Below are 19,699 nucleotides of genomic sequence, written 5' to 3'. Positions count from 1 at the left end.
TGTCCCATTTGTACCCTAGGTTAAAATAACATGGTTTATTTAGGTAGTTATGCATTCTGTAGTGTTATCTTTACAAAATTTGAATGTTCCCACAAGCAGTTTTCCAAAGAGAAAAATACACACTTGCCAAATAACGGATGCAACTATTTTGTGAGCTGATTTAAATTTTGATTCCAGTTTACGTCTTCTATATTTTGCACTGATCATAAGTAAGGACTGAAATCTATTACATAAAATGCAGTTGGAAGAGCAGGGTCTGAGTTTTCTCCATTCTTCACTATGACCCAGTTTAGTCCAAGTGAGTGGTTCTAAGTCTGTGAATATGTGAAAAAAAAAAAATTTTTTTTTGGCCGTGCTGCACAGCTTGCGGTATCTTAGTTCCCTGACCAGGGACTGAACCTGGGCCGCAGCATTGAAAGCACAGAGACCTAACTACTAGGCCACCAGGGAACTCCCATGAATATTTTTTATAACCTGAGTTCTTCATGAATATAAATCACTTAGTGAAAGTCTCAGAGGTGTTTAAGATCTTTAAAGAGTTTTGACTTACATTAAGTAATCCCAAATAACTTTGATTGAATCTTCAAGACTACTTTGTAGTGTTTTCTGCCTCCCACCTTTTAGTCAGGCTGATCACAATCATTTCTTGACGTGCTCATGCTCCCTTTAAGAGCCTTGAGGTTGCTTCTTGTAATTGGCTAAGGACAGAGAAACTAGAAACCTAGTCCAGTATTGCATAAATAAGTAAATCAAGTGTATACCCAACAATAATTGAAACTAGTATAACACCGATGAAGAAATGTATTGATGAAACACCATAGAAATTGCAGAAGTTGTTGTATAAATCAGAAATTAGAATATTTCAAATAAATAGAGAAGGGGTGGATTATTCACCAAATGGGTGGATTAAAAGACTAAAATTTTGGGAAAAATAGGGAAGTCTTTCCATTTTATACCAAACACCAAAAGCAATTCCAATTTGATTAAAGTTTTAAAAGTACAAAAGAGACACTATAAAAACAATAGAAAAAAATATGTGTGAATATTAATATATTCTTAGGATGGGAGTGTACCTTCTAGCATACTCAAAGAAGAAATAATAAATAAAAGGACTGATTGATGATTGATTTCACTACATAAAACTATAACAATTTCATGTGTAAAGAATGAATAAAATTATAAAGCACTCAACAGATAGAAAAATAGCTGTACATTTATGACAACCCAAGGATTAACAGGCTTAGTATGTAAAGAGTTCCTGCAAACCAATTTAAGAATCACTCAAGTGAAAGATGGACAAAGAACATGCAAAAGCAATTCATGAAGGAAAAGTGTCTGGCAAGAGTAAAGTATTAGATGGATTCTCGTAAATAAAGAGATGCATGGACATAGGCTTTATGACTGCTATTTGTGTAATTTTATGGTCTCTCTCTAGTCCCCCTTCTTGCTTCCTGAATGGTTAAATTTGTCAGTTAAATGTGCAGGGGTAATGAAGGATTTTCACTGATGGAGCCATCTTTTCACTGGGCTTCCATTAAGCCATGACTACCCTCACAAGACAAGTAGCTTGGGCTAAGAGTGCAGTCTATGAACAGGGGATAAATCGAAGTTTCTTGGGTTTTCCAGCCTGGAATACATGACTCTGCCTTTATGTACATAATTGTCCAAAGTTCCTGAGGTAAGCAGCCATAGACGCCAAACATTGTCTTCCATCTCTTTCGTGCAGGGATCAGGTGGTGGAGGCAGTTCCATGGAGGGGTCAAAGAGGAGAACCTGGGCTGGTCTAGAGTCATGGCCGCCTCATTGGGAATCTCGGCTCACAATTTACAACCTGAGTTCTTAACCCCTCTGAGCCTGACTTTCCCAGCTGTAAAATAGAGATAATGATAGTACCTACCTTACAAAATCACTATTAATGTTTAATGAGATTATACATATACAGCACTTAGCATTGTGACTATACATAGGAACTACTCAGTCATTGTTGGCTATTATCTTTACTATGGGCAAAGAACCTTAATTCTCAACCTTCTGAATAAAAATGCACTAAAACATCAAAGGATGATTTAGTTTCCTTTTATGTGGACATTCATGTGGTACATGGGGAAAAGTATAGTACAGTTGGCCCTCCATATCCATGGATGTGAAACTCGTGGATATGAAGAGTCAACTGTTTTCATTGTACTATGCCATTTTATATAATGGACTTCTGGCATTCGAGGGGACTCCTGGAACCAATCCCCTGCAGATACCAAGGGACAATTGTACTGGCATTAGAAGATCTGATCCTAGTCCTAACCCCGCCTCTAACATTAGAAGTCACATGACCCCTCTGGGCCTCAAGTTCTGTGTCTTTAAATAAAATAGTTGAATTACTTATTGCTATACCCTTTTCTGTCCAACATTCTGCCCTAGAGAAATACAAACTGGCAGCTAAACTGTGGTCTTTAAACATGGCTATATATACACTAGGTAATAATGAGGATCTTTGAGCTAAGATAAGTCATAGTTTTTAAAGGCTAAAGGAAAGTAAGTATTAATATGCCGAACAGCTGGAATTATATCAATTTATTATAGCACTGATTATGTCTTGTCAGTCAGAAGCTCCAACTGGCAGTTAAGCATCTTTGATTAATTTTTTAAATTAGTTAAGGGAAGGAGTTCATTTAGTGTGCTAAAAAAACATGGAAAGTTTTTAAGTGGCGAAAAGTTTGTGAAGGACTATCCTGTGTGCTCAGTATCAATGAAGATATCCCAACCACTAATGGTTTTATAGGAGAGCCAAAATGCATGCTAATTTACTCTATAGAGCATATAACAATAGTAATAATGAAGATACCCAATACTGTTAGGTGTTTATAGGGAGCCAAGAACTATTCAAATCTCTTTATGTGAATTATCTCCTTTAATCCTTACAACAACCTGTTTATTTCCAAATCACAAAGAAGAAAACTGAAACTTAAGAATGGGACCTATTGTCACCTAAATAGATGAATCTGCAGAATTGCAGTGTTTCAAGAATAAAGGAGTCTACAAAAAGTAGTTTGAAAACATTTGTAACTAAACCCCTCCTTTTATTGGACAAAGCATTGACAATGTGCAAGACACACATGAGAGGTAGCTCCTTCCACTGAAGTCCAAATGTTTGGGAGGGAGCAGGAGTTGGTGAAATACATAGGTAACACATGCTGGCATTTAGAAAAATTAACTGGATTACCCACTTAAGAATTATTACTGGAACACTTTTAGTTTACTCTTGATGTCTCCTTGCTATTCAGTTCCCTCTAAGCTTGTAAATTCACATAATTTGTGTGAAAGCACTAAAAAACATGAATTTCAGTATTAACCCAAGCGAAATGTAATTAAGGAAGTAAGTCTATAACAGAAAAAAAGGGTAATTCTTTGCAATGTCCAAGAAAAATGGCTTTTGGATTATCTGCTATTAGGAAGTATTTTATTCATAAGCTCTTCTCTTCTCCTCATTCATTTATTCACTCTGTAGTTATAGGGAACATGCTAAATACACAGGACTTGGACCCTTATTTGAGGCAGATCATGGAAAACTGATGCTGCTGAATCGATGTTGAGCAGCTGTTATCACCATTCACCTGTGGGTCTCCTTCCAGAGGTGTCCTTTGATCTTTAAGAACAGCTGCAAAAAAGTAAAAAAGAAAGAAAAAATGAACATTGGCCACACTTAGGGCTTTGTCTTTTGGGCAGAGAGTTCAAGGTGGATTTACAGGTAAATCTTTCACAACCAGATGCCAATTATACATCTGAGTTTCACCCTCTGTGGGTCTTGTCCTAATCTCCCCCAAAATACAGAGGTCACTTTGAAAGTGCCTCAAACACACTCTAAATTACCAGGATTACTTGCTGTTTCTTTGAAAATGACTTTCATGGGAAAATGCTTCAGAAACATAAAAAGATAATCACCCTCTATCATTACTTGCATCTAGCAGCAGAGTAAAGAGGAAATTAAATTCTTCTTCATTCTTTCCTACAAAATGAACTAGAACCTCCCTCAATCTTCTCCACTTTATATGTAGGAATGGAACACAACACAATCCTTCTCTCTCTCTCTCTCTCTCTCTCTCTCTTTCAAAAAGGAAAAGGTAAAATACAGCCTGTTCTAAAACTTTCACAGTTGGAGAGAAATTCCAGGGAGAGATCTATTTCTACCAGAGGTTTTGATATATTGTGAAGGTCTGAAAATATTTGCAAGTTCATGAGAGGTTAGGTCTCTAGCAAATGAGATGTACCTTATGAAATATTCAACAAAAACTGTTGAAGTCTTTATAAGTATGTTACCCTACGTATTTTATCATCAGTGTTCAGCAAATCCTTTATGTTTCTTTTTGATAAGGATACTCAATCCCAACATTTCCCTTCTATTTCAAACTTTTCCATAGGCTGGCCTGAATGTAAAATAGAAACCTTGTGCTTTACTAACTGCAGGGTGCTCAGCTTGAGCTCCATGAATAAAATATGACTCTGATCATTAAAATGTAATAAAAGCCAGTGCTTTGAAACCTTAACCTAAACAAGCTTGCTCTCCGATCCTGGAGGCGAACTTCAGCTGTTCTCTCAGCAGGGGCTCCTCTGCAGAAAGCCCAGGCCTCATACAGACCATTGGAACCTGCTAATCCGACATGTGCTGCTAAACACACAGTCGGAGCCATTGCCACAGTAGGGATCTCCCGGTGGCTCTCAGCGCTTTGTCATTTTCAGGTCACCAGAGTCTTCCTACTCCCACTCTCCTCCCACAAAGATTAAATCAATAGGTAAGAGTCAGGCTCAGGTTGTAGAAAGGTTACATTTGTGGTTGAGTGTCCCTCACCTTGTCTCTCCAAAAATCTCCTTGCAGGAGAACAGACCAAGGAGACTTCGATCAGCTCATTCTTCAAGGGAAGTTTCAGCAAATGTTCACCAAGATTAGCCGATGGGATTGAGAGGAGAAGACCCTCAAGTAAGTAGTGTGGAAACAGCAGTCAAACTGTGCTCTTGGAATTTCTTTTTTACTGGTACATATGTAATCCACGCAGTAGTGTGTGGGAAATAGCCCTAAACTGCTACTCCCACCAGGATTCCCCAGAAAGGATGTTTAACTCCCAGAGTTAAACCTTAAGGCCTGTGTTTCTACACTGGGGTGAAAAGGCCAATTTCAGCTCACACCCCAAGATGGAAGTCACTTTTTCTGCTCAAGAGAACGTAGTTCAAGATTTCTCTCCTATTACCACAGAACAAACAGAAAATAGAACTGCCCAACTAGAGGGAAAAGAGATTTTATTGAAGAAAAAGGAAGTAAATAAATAAAAATTCCCATGTAATATGTAACTGATGTCAGATTTCTTTGCAGTGCTTAATTTTATACTTAAAGTGAGTTTGGGGCAATCATGTAAAAAGAATGATAACTTCCTGGTGGGAAAAAATAAAGGACTGAAAGTCTAAATGCAAGATCCCAAATATCCTTGTGCTGGGGAGGTGTCACTACAACAAAAAGATGTGTTTTGATTCTACTGAAACACTGATCACTGCACGTTTTTACTCATAAGACATGGCAAGCAGCAGAGGGAAAACTAGCTCTCATTTTTATTCTCTGGAATGCCTCGACTCTCTCACTGTCTATCTCTTCCCCTTTCTCTTATACTTTGCTCTCTCCCTCAGCTTTTTTTTTTTTTTTCTGTTTTCTCTTTCTCTTCTGTTTCCCTTCTTATCACTTCTGTCCACTCCCTATAATCTTCTAGAAGTATAATGATTTTTGTAGTGTTTTTCTGTAAGTCATTGGGGCTCAGTCTATTTAAGGGCTATATATGGAAGGAAATGTACACGTAGGGATGTAAAATGAAAAATGAGTCTTGTCTTCATTGTGTGCAGAAGAAGAAACATTTCAAAATGACATATTAAAATTCCCACTCTGCCCTCCTTGGATGCATTGTCACAAGGCACCCTGTTCTTGACCTTCCCTAACCAACAAGCCAAGCTTGTTTCCGTAAATTACCTGATTGTTCAGCCAAAGCCATGTTTGGCCACTGGGCTGCTCCCTCCTCCTATGTCTTCCATCCACACTATCTACCCTAGTCCCAAATTTTCACAGCCTTGGACAAACCTTAGGACAGTCATATCCCTTCCAACTAATAGCAGCCTAATTCATGAAGCTGAGTCAGCAGATTTCAAGGGGCACTGCCAAGCCTAGCAGATGACATGCACAAAAACAGCAGAGATTTTTCCAAATAAAGCAAAAGAGGATTGTTAGACTGCCCCACAGCACAGGTGTCCCAAGTATACCTTGCCCTCCTGGGCCCATTTGTCTTAGATTGATTCCCTGCCCTTCCCCCACCCACTCTGCTCTGTTTCCCAGATCAGTTGGCTTCTGGCTGGGTTCAGCCAATGGGAGACACTGACTGGAGGAAGGACGAAGCCAGTGTGTCTCTCCTCTTTCCTTCCTGCTCTGGGCTATTTTCCCCCTACTTTTCTGCTTTAGACAGGACTCTGAGTTGACAATCTGTTCCTCGGTTGTTTTTTCAGCCTCTTCCATCTCCAGGGAAACCAGTTCCCTGAATTAAACTCCCTCTGTTTTCTGGGCATATACCCAGAGAAAACCATAACTCAAAAAGACACACCCCAATGTTCATTGCAGCACTATTTACAATAGCCAGGACATGGAAGCAACCTAAATGCCCATCGACAGGCGAATGGATAAAGAAGATGTGGTACATATATATACAATGGAATATTACTCAGCCATAAAAAAGGAACAAAATTGGGTCATTTGTAGAGATGTGGACGGACCTAGAGGCTGTCATACAGAGTGAAGTAAGTCAGAAAGAGAAAAACAAATATCATATATTAACGCATATTTGTGGAATCTAGAAAAATGGTACAGATGAACCTGTTTGCAAGGCAGAAATAGAGGCACAGACATGGAGAACAAACATATGGACACCAAGGGGGGATGGGGGCAGGTGGAATGAATTGGGAGATTGGGATTGACATATATACGCTAACTAACATGTATGAAATAGATAACTAATGAGAACCTGCTGTATAGCACAGGGAACTCCACTTTGCTGTACAGTAGAAACTAACACAACATTGTAAACCAACTATACCCCAATTAAAACAAAACAAAACAGAACTCCCTCTGTTTTAAATGCTCACAGTAGTTTCCATTTTTCTGGATGGACCTTGACTGATACATCTCCTCAGGAGCAACCACCTTTCTAAAAGGCAGCACTACTCCTGTCTACCCCCGCTCCTAACATCCCCACTCCACACGTGCACACGCATTTCAGCCACCACCTACACAAATGCACACCTTCCATTCTGCCAGTCTAGTTAAATGCCTGTCACTGCAGGAACTGCAGAGCTAATTTTCCTCCACCAGAGGAAATAGAAGGGACTAGTAGGTCGGTATTCAAATCACGGAATAGGAGCTGTCTCCCCAGCACCCAGCATCTGTCCCTAATCCCAGCCCAGTCATCATAGACTGAGCAGTCAAGTGGCAAATCTTCCCTGGAGCTTCCCAGATGGATGCCAGGGAATCAGAAAACCTCATGAGATGCTACATGAAACTTCATTGGAATGCATACATATGTTTTGTTTTCCTTGGGAGACAGTCTATTTATTTCGTTGATTTCTCAAAGGGCCCACAAGCCTAAAACTGATGAAGAAGAAGGTGACTACATCAAAATTTAAAACTTTGTACATCAAAGGACACAATCCACAGAGTGAAAAGGCAACCAACCCAATGGGAGAATATATATTATATATATATATATATAAAATTTGGAACTATCTTATATAAAGATAGTTTATATAAGATAGTTATATAAATAACTATATTTATATAACTATCTTATATAAACTATCTTTATATAAGATAGTGCGCATTTGTGCAGGTGGTGGCTGAAATGCGTGTGCACGTGTGGAGTGGGGATGTTAGGAGCAGGGGTAGACAGGAGTAGTGCTGCCTTTTTTTTTTTTTTTTTTTTTTTTATAGCTACTTTTATTTTTATTTATTTATTTATTTTTGGCTGTGCTGGGTCTTCGGTTCGTGCGAGGGCTTTCTCTAGTTGCGGCAAGTGGGGGCCACTCTTCATCGCGGTGCGGGGACCGCTCTTCATCGCGGTGCGCGGGCCTTTCACTATCGCGGCCCCTCCCATTGCGGGGCACAGGCTCCAGACGCGCAGGCTCAGTAGTTGTGGCTCACGAGCCCAGCCGCTCCGTGGCATGTGGGATCCTCCCAGACCAGGGCTCGAACCCGTGTCCCCTGCATTAGCAGGCAGATTCTCAACCACTGCGCCACCAGGGAAGCCCCTAGTGCTGCCTTTTAGAAAGGTGGTTGCTCCTAAGGAGATCTTATATATATATATATCTGATAAGGAGTTATGTCCAGAATATATAAAGAACTCCTATAACTCAGCAACAACATCAACAACAAAACCCAATTAAAAATGGGCAAAGGACTTGAGTAATACACTTCTCCAAAGGCCAAAAAACACATGAAAAGACATCACTAATTATCAGGGAAAAGCGAATCAAAACCATGAGATACCATTTCACCCCTGTTAGGATGGTTACTGTAAAGAGAAAAAAAAAAAAAAACCAAAAAACAGAACATACCAAGTACTGGTGAGGATGTGGAGAAATTAGAACCCTTGTGCACTGCTGGTAGGACTGTAAAATGGTGCAAACTCTATGAAAAAGTGTGCGGTGGATCCTCAAAAAATTGAAAATAGAATTACCATATGGTCCAGTAATTCCACTTCTGTGTATATACCAAAAAGAATTGAAAGCAGGGTCTCAAAGAGATATTTGTATACCCATATTCATAACAGCAGTATTCACAATAGCAAAAAAGTGGAAGCAACCTAAGTGTCCATCAATAGACAAATGGATAAGGAAAATGTGGTACATACAAACAATGGAATACTATTCAGCCTTAAGAAAGAAGGAAATTCTGACACATGTTACAGTGGATGAATTTTAAGGACATTAGGCTAAGTGAAATAACCAATCCCCAAAAGACAAATACCCTATGATTCCACTTATATGAGGTACCTAGAATAGCCAGATTCATAGAGACAGAAAGTACAATGGTGGTCGCTAGAGGCTGGGAGAGGGGAGACTGGAGATTGTTGTTTAATGGATATAGATTTTCAGTTTTGCAAAATGAAAAGAGTTCTGGAGATTAATTGCACAGCAAGGTAAATGTACTTAACACTACTGAACTGAACACTTAAAAATTATTAAGATGATAAATGTTATGTGTATTTTACTGAAATTAAAAAACTTTAAAATAATTTTTTTTAAATAAAGGTGAAACCTACCATATACTTGAGATCCTATTTTTATTGCCCAAAAGGATGAATTAAGGAAGATTGGATTCAGGTCACATTATATCTTTTTATCTCCACAACTTATATAATTTATTGAGTTGGGATATCGTTCACTTAGTTTAGAGGTGTGAAACTGACCAGAATTTCTTAGATGAGGATGACTTTGAAGCTGTGGTTCAGAAACGTCAATTTTAGATTTTAATGGACATCACATGATAAATGGACTTACTGCTGTGTAGCTAATGCTGGTGGTTCTGCCCTCTGGTGAAAGAAAGCAATGTGATATGATGAGAGGAAATTTAACTTGGAGTCAGGAAGTCTGGGCATGAATCTTTGTCCCATCACTGGTGACCTAGGGCAAGTCAAACAACTTCTCTGAGCCTCAGATGCTCTGTCTGTAAAATGAGACAGATAATCCCTGTTTCTTATTTCCTAGTGTGTTATGAGGCTCAAATAGGAAAATAAATGCAAATACATTTTAAAACTGTAAGGTGTGATCCAGAAAAAAGGTATTTAGTCTAATTCTCACTTATGATCCTTGGTTATATTCGCCTTCAATTATTGTTACATCACTTTTCCAAGTCAATCTATTATTTACTAGTTCTATTGACTTAAGCAACGTAGCACACAACGAAGAATATAATAAACACTTAATACCAGCCTTGTGAAAATTATCTTCTAATCTTTATTAATGTTCAGGCATATAACTCTATATTGGAATTAGCTGTTGTCTGCTACTTTATGTTCTGTTTTTTCCACTTAACATCATACCCCATTCTCAGGTATTAAGAGGAATTATGAAAATATCTCTGTTACGGCAAATATTAACATGCTATAGTTTGTGGCATCATTCCTCAAGAGGCCCTAGCCTTAAAATATCAGCCAATAAACAGAAGCCTTTAGAGACAAACTGATGTACAGAATATGCCCTTGCACAAAAGTGCCAAACTATAATCTGACGGAATTGGGAACAGAAGGGTTGTCAACCTTCTAGGCTGAGAGAGTTCTGAGGCAATGCCCTAAGGAAGACAGAAATGATGAATGTGGTAAATGACAGTCCTGGGAGAGAGAGACCTAAATTCTGCCAAGTTTTTAACCAAGAAGCAAGACAATTTATCACAGGTGAAAAACCAAAACAATCCAGTAGGGAACCAAGAGCAGGGAGACGGTACATAAAGTGGTTCACAATTTCAGTAGCAGTCCGTAAAACTTGGGTTTGAGTTCTGATTCTGCCACCAACTGATGCCACTTACTTATCATTGGGAAGGATACCTAAGCTCTACAAGTCTCCATTGTCCCATCTAAGAGAAGAGAGACTAGTAGTATCTAACTCATAGGATTGCTTGGAAAATTGAAAGAGATAATACATACAAAGCACTTCACACATGCTCAGAAATCACAGATGTAAGATTAAATTTGGCAATACATTTCTATATCTTAAACACTCACAATGTGAAGGCTAAATGAACTCTCCGTGGACTCTCAAATCATATCAACCTTGCAGGAGTCAGATATACCTGACTGGAGGTGCCAACTCAGTCCGTTTTTAAGGATGTTAAATTTAAAAAGCAGCACTTCTGTTATTGATACATTCAGTCATTGACAAGATGGCACCCATACCTCCTACTATAAACCCTTGACTGGGTGCAGGGTACAGTATGTACTATTTACAGATATCTGATCATCTAGCATTAATAAAGCAGTGTGGCAGCCAACCCTACCTCAAGTCTCGGGTCCTTGAAATTCATCCTTCATTAGATAGCAGTATCTGTTGGCAAAGAAAAAAGTATTGAAGTCCACTTCTAGACATTACAAATTCTGGATGCATAGAAAATATTTCTTAAGCTGCTAATGAGAAGTAGGTTTATCCAAGTGTGAAAGCAAATCCTGTGATCTGAGGAAGCCAAGGGGCATGAAAGCAGCAAGCACTCCACAGAGTTACTAAATTCCAAGGGTCTGAAACTGCTCAACAAGCCACAACACCCAGCAGCTTCAAAACGTGTTTTTCTTCTTAGGATTGACCCGGGAGCAACAGTTGGCTCATTTGGCAGAAAAGCTACACTTTCCAATATGTAGAAAACAAGGAGTTGATGTGGGGAAGGAGGCTTGTGCAATTTTCCTGTGTTTCCAGTATTTGACTTTTACAGGCATAACCTATATGCCCCAGCAATTCCATTCCTAGGTATATGCTCAACAGACAGTCATCCATATGTGCACGTACAAAATAGCAATAGCAGCTTCGTTCATAACAGCCCCAAAGTAGAAACAACCCAAAGGTCCATAATTGAAATGGATAAATAAATTGTGGTATGTTCAAATAAAAGAATAATAATCAGCAATGAAAATGAATACACTATCACTGCACACAACAGTATGAACGAATCTCACAAGCATAACGTCAAGAAGCCAGATAGAAAACAATATGTACCTTATGATTGCTGTTTTTAAAAGCTCAAAAGCAGGCTGGCCTAATCTATGATGCTGAAGGTTTTGAGAGTGATCACCTTTGCGGAGGAGGAAGGGGTTAGTGAGTGGGAAAGTGTCCCCTGGGGCTTTTGGGATGCTCATAATGTTCTATTTCTTTCTTTTTTAAAAATAAATTAATTAATTTTTAAATTAATTTTTGGCTGCGTTGGGTTTTTGCTTCTGCACGCGGCCAAGCGGGGGCTACTCTTTGTTGCGGTGCGCGGGCTTCTCATTGCGGTGGCTTCTCTTGTTGCAGAGCGCGGGCTCTAGGCACCTGGGCTTCAGTAGTTGTGGCATGTGGGCTCAGTAGTTGTGGCTCGCGGGCTCTAGAGAGCAGGCTCAGTAGTTGTGGTGCACGGGCTTAGTTGCTCCGCGGCATGTGGGATCTTCCCAGACCAGGGATCAAACCCTTGTCCCCTGCATTGGCAGGCGGATTCTTAACCACTGTGCCACGAGGGAAGTCCCATAATGTTCTATTTCTTGACCTAGGAGGTAGTTATGTGAGTGTGTTAGCTTTGTACTAATTCATCCAACTGTCACTTTGATTTGGTCACTTTTCTATACGCATATGTACTTTAATTTTAAATTTTATTAAAATAGATTTTTACCAAATTGACTAATACAAAAAAAATGGACAAATTGCCTTCCTAGATCAGATTGATGGACAATTCAGTCCAACTTCCTTATAATGAAACCAAGAGACATGCGTTCAAGTTGCTATCTGTACAGTCATCATTAAGTTAAACGTCTTTCTTTTGTCCAAATAACCTGCTCTGATGCTTTAATCTAATAATCCATTATTACCTTCTTGAAGTTAGATTATTTTTATTTTTTTGATTTAACAAGTTCTATGTATTCATTATTGCTATGACAAACATTGCCTTCTATGTATTAAATGATCTCTTTCAAGCCTCAAGGGGTATCCCACCCATGCTAGTATGCCAAAATTTAATCAGTAAGTCCACTTTCATGTTTTATAATTTTGTCAATGTGTTTGGTATACTTTCTCCATATTCATATTTCCAGGTTCAACACTTCTAAGGTTTAGTCTCTGTTGGTAGAACCTCAGATTTGGAGTTCCTTTTTTATACATGACCTTCTGGCTTCCTGAGCATTTTAGCAGCCTTCTTTGAACCTGGTCTGCGTTCATTAAGACTTTTTTTTTTTAATGTTTATTTATTTGTTTTCTTATTATTCATCCATTTTATACACATCAGTGTGTACATGTCAATCCCAATCTCCCAATTCATCACACCCCCCCCCACACCCTGCCGCTTTCCCCCCTTTGTGTCCATACGTTTGTTCTCTACATCTGTGTCTCAATTTCTGCCCTGCAAACCGGTTCATCTGTACCATTTTCTAGGTTCCACATCTATGCCTTAATATATGATATTTGTTTTTCTCTTTCTGACTTACTTCACTCTGTATGACAGTCTCTAGATGCATCCAAGTCACTACAAATGACCCAATTTCGTTCCTTTTTATGGCTGAGAAATATTCCATTGCATATATGTACCACATCTGCTTTATCCATTCGTCTGTCGATGGGCATTTAGGTTGCTTCCATGACGTGGCTATTGTAAATAGTGCTGCAATGAACATTGGGCTGCATGTGTCTTTTTTTTTTTTTAATTTATTTAACTTATTTATTTATTTATGGCTGTGTTGGATCTTCGTTTCTGTGCGAGGGCTTTCTCTAGTTGTGGCAAGTGGGGGCCACTCTTCATCGCGGTGCGCAGGCCTCTCATTATCGTGGCCTCTCTTGTTGTGGAGCACAGGCTCCAGACGCGCAGGCTCAGTAATTGTGGCTCATGGGCCTAGTTGCTCCATGGCATGTGGGATCTTCCCAGACCAGGGCTCAAACCCGTGTCCCCTGCATTGGCAGGCAGATTCTCAACCACTGCACCACCAGGGAAGCCCGCATGTGTCTTTTTGAATTATGGTTTTCTCTGGGTATATGCCCAGTAGTGGGATTGCTGGGTCGTATGGTAATTCTATTTTTAGTTTTTTAAGGAACCTCCATACTGTTCTCCATAGTGGCTGTATCAATTTACATTCCCACCAACAGTGAAAGAGGGTTCCCTTTTCTCCACACCCTCTCCAGCATTTGTTGTTTGTAGATTTTCTAATGATGCCCAGTCTAACTGGTGTGAGGTGATACCTCACTGTAGTTTTGATTTGCATTTCTCTAATAATTAGTGATGTTGAGCAGCTTTTCATGTGCTTCTTGGCCATCTGTATGTCTTCTATGGAGAAATGTCTATTTAGGTCTTCTGCCCATTTTTGAATTGGGCTGTTTGTTTTTTTAATATTGAGCTGCATGAACTGTTTATGTATTTTGGAGATTAATCCTTTCTCCATTGTTTCATTTGCAAATAGTTTCTCCCATTCTGAGGGTTGTCTTTTCGTCTTGTTTATGGTTTCCTTTGCTGTGCAAAAGCTTTTAAGTTTAAGTAGGTCACATTTATTTATTTTTGTTTTTACTTCCATTACTCTAGGAGGTGGGTCAAAAAAGATCTTGCTGTGATTTATATCAAAGAGTGTTCTTCCTATGTTTTCCTCTAAGAGTTTTATAGTGTCCGGTCTTACATTTAGGTCTCTAATCCATTTTGAGTTTATTTTTGTGTATGGTGTAAGGGAGTATTCTAATTTCATTCTTTTCCATGTAGCTGTCCAGTTTTCCCAGCACCACTTATTGAAGAGACTGTCTTTTCTTCATTGTATATCCTTGCCTCCTTTGTCATAGATTAGTTGACCATAGGTGCGTGGGTTTATCGCTGGGCTTTCTATCCTGTTCCATTGATCTATATTTCTGTTTTTGTGCCAGTACCATATTGTCTTGATTACTGTAGCTTTGTAGTATAGTCTGAAGTCAGGGAGTCTGATTCCTCCAGCTCCGTTTTTTTCCCTCAAGACTGCTTTGGCTATTTGGGTCTTTCGTGTCTCCATACAAATTTTAAGATTTTTTTGTTCTAGTTCTGTAAAAAATGCCATTGGTAATTTGATAAAGATTGCACTGAATCTGTGGATTGCTTTGGGTAGTATAGTCATTTTCACAATATTGATTCTTCCAATCCAAGAACATGGTATATCTCTCCATCTGTTGGTATCTTTAATTTCTTTCATCAGTGTCTTTGGTTTTTTTTGTTTGTTTGTTTTACTTTATTTATTTTTTATTTTTGGCTGTGTTGGGTCTTCGTTTCTGTGCGAGGGCTTTCTCCAGTTGTGGCAAGCAGAGGCCACTCTTCATCGCGGTGCGCGGGCCTTTCACTGTCGCGGCCTCTCGTTGCGGGGCACAGGCTCCAGACGCGCAGGCTCAGTAGTTGTGGCTCACGGGCTTAGTTGCTCCGCGGCATGTGGGATCTTCCCAGACCAGGGCTCGAACCCGTGTCCCCTACACTGGCAGGCAGATTCTCAACCACTGCGCCACCAGGGAAGCCCCATCAGTGTCTTATAGTTTTCTGCATACAGGTCTTTTGTCTCCCTAGGTAGGTTTATTCCTAGGTATTTTATTCTTTTTGTTGCAGTGGTAAATGGGAGTGCTTTCTTAATTTCTCTTTCAGATTTTTCATCATTAGTGTATAGGAATGCAAGAGTTTTCTGTGCATTAATTTTGTATCCTGCAACTTTACCAAATTCATTGATTAGCTCTAGTAGTTTTCTGGTGGCATCTTTAGGATTCTCTATGTATAGTATCATGTCATCTGCAAACAGTGACAGTTTTACGTCTTCTCTTCCAATTTGTATTCCTTTTATTTCTTTTTCTTCTCTGATTGCCGTGGCTAGGACTTCCAAAACTATGTTGAATAATAGTGGTGATAGTGGACATCCTTGTCTTCTTCCTGATCTTAGAGGAAATGATTTCCGTTTTTCACCATTGAGAATGATATTTGCTGTGGGTTTGCTGTATATGGCCTTTATTATGTTGAAGTAGGTTCCCTCTTTGCTCACTTTCTGGAGAGTTTTTATCTTAAATGGGTGTTAAATTTTGTCAAAAGCTTTTTCTGCATCTATTGAGATGATCGTATGGTTTTTATTCTTCAATTTGTTAATATGGTGTATCACATTGATTGATTTGCATATATTGAAGAATCCTTGCATCTCGGGGATAAATCCCACTTGATCATGGTGTATGATCCTTTTAATGTGCTATTGATTCTGTTTTCTAGTATTTTGTTGAGGATTTTTGCATCTATGTTCATCAGTGGTATTGGTCTGTAATTTTCTTTTTTTGTAGTGTCTTTGTCTGGTTTTGGTATCAGGGTGACGGTGGCCTCATAGAATGAGTTTGGGAGTTTTCCTTCCTCTGCAATTTTTTGGAAGAGTTTGAGAAGGATGGGTGTTAGCTCTTCTCTAAATGTTTGATAGAATTCACCTGTGGAGCCATCTGGTACTGGACTTTTGTTTGTTGGAAGATTTTTAATCACAGTTTCAATTTCTTGTGATTGGTCTGTTCATATTTTCTATTTCTTCCTGGTTCAGTCTTGGAAGGTTCTACCTTTCTAAGAATTTGTCCATTTCTTCCAGATTGTCCATTTTATTGGCATAGAGTTGCTTGTAGTAGTCTCTTACAATGCTTTGTACTTCTGTGGTGTCTGTTGTAACTTCTCCTTTTTCATTTCTAATTTTATTGATTTGAGTCCTCTCCCTCTTTTTCTTGATGAGTCTGGCTAATGGTTTATCAATTTTGTTTATCTTCTCAAAGAACCAGCTTTTAGTTTTATTGATCTTTGCTATTGTTTTCTTTGTTTCTATTTCATTTATTTCTGATCTGATCTTTATGATTTCTTTCCTTCTGCTAATTTTGGGTTTTGTTTGTTCTTCTTTCTCTAGTTCCTTTAGGTGTAAGGTTAGCTTGTTTATTTGACATTTTTCTTGTTTCTTCAGGTAAGCTTGTATAGCTATAAACTTCCCTCTTAGAACTGCTTTTGTTGCATCCCATAGGTTTTGGATCATCGTGTTTTCATTGTCATTTGTCTCTAGGTATTTTTTGATTTCCTCTTTGATTTCTTCAGTGATCTCTTGGTTATTTAGTAACGTATTGTTTAGCCTCCATGTGTTTGTGTTTTTTATGTTTTTTCCCTGTAATTGATTTCTAATCTCATAGCATTGTGGTTAGAAAAGATGCTTGATATGATTTCAATTTTCTTAAATTTACTGAGGCTTGATTTTTGACCCAAGATGTGATCTATACTGGAGAATGTTCCATGTGCACTTGAGAAGACAGTGTAATCTGCTGTTTTGGGATGGAATGTCCTATAAATATCAATTAAATCTATCTGGTCTATTGTGTCATTTAAAGCTTGTGTTTCCTTAGTAATTGTCTGTTTGGATGATCTGTCCATTGGTGTAAGTGAGGTGTTAAAGTCCCCCACTATTATTGTGTCACTGTCGATTTCCTCTTTTTTAGCAGTTGCCTTATGTATTGAGGTGCTCCTATGTTGGGTGCATATATATTTATAATTGTTATATCTTTTTCTTGGATTGATCCCTTGATCATTATGTAGTGTCCTTCCTTGTCTCTTGTAACATTCTTTATTTTAAAGTCTAGTTTATCTGATATGAGTATTGCTACTCCAGCTTTCTTTTGATTTCCATTTGCAAGGAATGTCTTTTTCCATCCCCTCACTTTCAGTCTGTATGTGTCCCTAGGTCTGAAGTGGGTCTCTTGTAGACAGCATATATATGGGTCTTGTTTTTGTATCCATTCAGCAAGCCTGTGTCTTTTGCTTGGAGCATTTAATCCATTCACATTTAAGGTAATTATTGATACATATGCTCCTATGACCATTTTCTTAATTGTTTTGGGTTTGTTTTTGTAGGTCCTTTTCTTCTTTTGTGTTTCCCATTTAGAGAAGTTCCTTTAGCATTTGTTGTAGACCTGGTTTGGTGGTGCTGAATTCTCTTAGCTTTTGCTTGTCTCTAAAGGTTTTAATTTCTCCGTGAAATCTGAATGAGATCCTTGATGGGTAGAGTAATCTTGGATGTAGGTTCTTCCCTTTCATCACTTTAAGTATATCATTCCACTCCCTTCTGGCTTGTAGAGTTTCTGCTGAGAAATCAGCTGTTAACCTTATGGGAGTTCCCTTGTATGTTATTTGTTGTTTTTCCCTTTCTGCTTTCGGTAATTTTTCTTTATCTTTAATTTTTGCCAATTTGATTACTATGTGTCTCGGCATGTTTCTCCTTGGGTTTATCCTGTGTGGGACTCTCTGTGCTTCCTGGACTTGGGTGGCTATTTCCTTTCCCATGTTAGCGAAGTTTTCGACTATAATCTCTTCAAATATTTTCTCGGGTCCTTTCTCTCTCTCTTCTCCTTCTAGGACCCCTATAATGCCAATGTTGTTGCGTTTAATGTTGTTCCAGAGGTCTCTTCTGCTGTCTTCATTTCTTTTCATTCTTTTTTCTTTATTCTGTTCCACAGCAGTGAATTCCACCATTCTGTCTTCCAGGTCACTTATCCATTCTTCTGCCTCAGTTATTCTGCTATTGATTCCTTCTAGTGTATTTTTCATTTCAGTTATTGTATTGTTCATCTCTGTTTGTTTGTTCTTTAATTCTTCTAGGTCTTTGTTAAACATTTCTTGCATCTTCTTGATCTTTGCCTCCATTCTTTTTCTGAGGTCTTGGATCATCTTCACTATCATTATTCTGAATTCTTTTTCTGGAAGATTGCCTATGTCCATTTCATTTAGTTGTTTTTCTGGGGCTTTATCTTGTTCCTTCATCTGGTACATAGCCCTCTGCCTTTTCATCTTGTTTCTCTTTCTGTGAATGTGGTTTTTGTTCCACAGGCTGCAGGATTGTAGTTCTTCTTGCTTCTGCTGTCTGCCCTCTGGTGGATCCATTCATTAAGTCTTTCTGAAAGTTTCAATGTGCAGTGATGCTACGGGAAGTGGGTGAGCTCTGCATTGCCTAAGCACCCTTCCCTTGCATGCCCAGTCTCCTGGGCAATTTTGGAAGCTTTCAGGAAGATGAAAATTGCCAGCCTGGCTGACCTGTATCCCAAGCTGTTAGCTCACCTTTTGTATATGTTACCGAGAAATGCATTATTTGTGTTTGTCACACTGAAGCTCATCTGTCTACCTCATTCTTGGAACACTCACAGAGCCTTCCATTCGCTTTCTGAAATAAATCTACTAGAGAGCCCAAGAGTTTCTTGATTCTCTTTGTAAAGTTGAAAACATCAGTGTGTATTCCTGCCTTCAACACAATTATAAAACAATTAAAAATGTATGAGCTCAGCATCAACTCCTACATAACCCCACATTTAGCCTTGGTGATCCAGAGAAGTACTTATGTAATTTTTAGTTGACATTTCCTGGCATTAGTCTGGTTTTCTTATCCTTATAATACATTTTCCAAAGTCTATAATAATGTTTTTTTTTTAAAGAATTTGACATGAAGTCTAATCTATAACCTTTTGAAAAGTCATATATGCAGTAGTTGACACTTATCTGAATGATGACAACAGCAACAACTAACATTGGGATCTTACCATGTACTGAGGACCCTGATCAGTGATTACATGCTTTTATCTCTTTTAATCCCTTCAGATATCCTGGGAGGTGAGTACTGTCACCATTCCAAGTTTAACAACCAGGCTGAGATCACCTGTCTCTCACTGGTAGAGCCTAGCTGTGAATTCAGGTGTGCTTGATGCTGTCTACACTGCTGGCACATCACTGCTCCCCCTTCAGCATATGTAACTTCCTTAAATAATCTAACTAGATACACCACACTGTGTGAAATATTATGAATCTTAATTATCCTATATTAAAATTAAAACACCACAATGCCTTTCAAAGTGAAATTTAAGTTATTTTTGGATTAGGAATGCTCTTAAGTTATCCACCACCATTAGCATTGGTAATCAATGTTTGAAAGCAAAC

General features: G+C 38.7%; 1 long non-coding RNA gene across 1 annotated transcript in view; it reads left to right on the top strand.

Annotated features, from left to right (window-relative positions):
- The window catches only part of LOC118898533, a 66,384-nt gene extending 46,888 nt beyond the window's left edge, over nucleotides 1–19,496 (top strand). The window contains exons 3-4 of the long non-coding RNA XR_005020714.1: nucleotides 4,868–4,969; nucleotides 19,364–19,496. This is a non-coding gene — a long non-coding RNA (uncharacterized LOC118898533). The remainder of the gene's footprint in view (nucleotides 1–4,867; nucleotides 4,970–19,363) is intronic.
- The last annotated feature ends 203 nt before the right edge of the window (nucleotides 19,497–19,699 follow it).

This window comes from Balaenoptera musculus, chromosome 7 (assembly GCF_009873245.2).
Source record: "Balaenoptera musculus isolate JJ_BM4_2016_0621 chromosome 7, mBalMus1.pri.v3, whole genome shotgun sequence".
Lineage (NCBI taxonomy): Eukaryota > Metazoa > Chordata > Mammalia > Artiodactyla > Balaenopteridae > Balaenoptera > Balaenoptera musculus.
The sequence above is the reverse complement of the archived record's forward strand: the minus strand, read 5'-3'. Positions and strand labels throughout refer to the sequence as shown.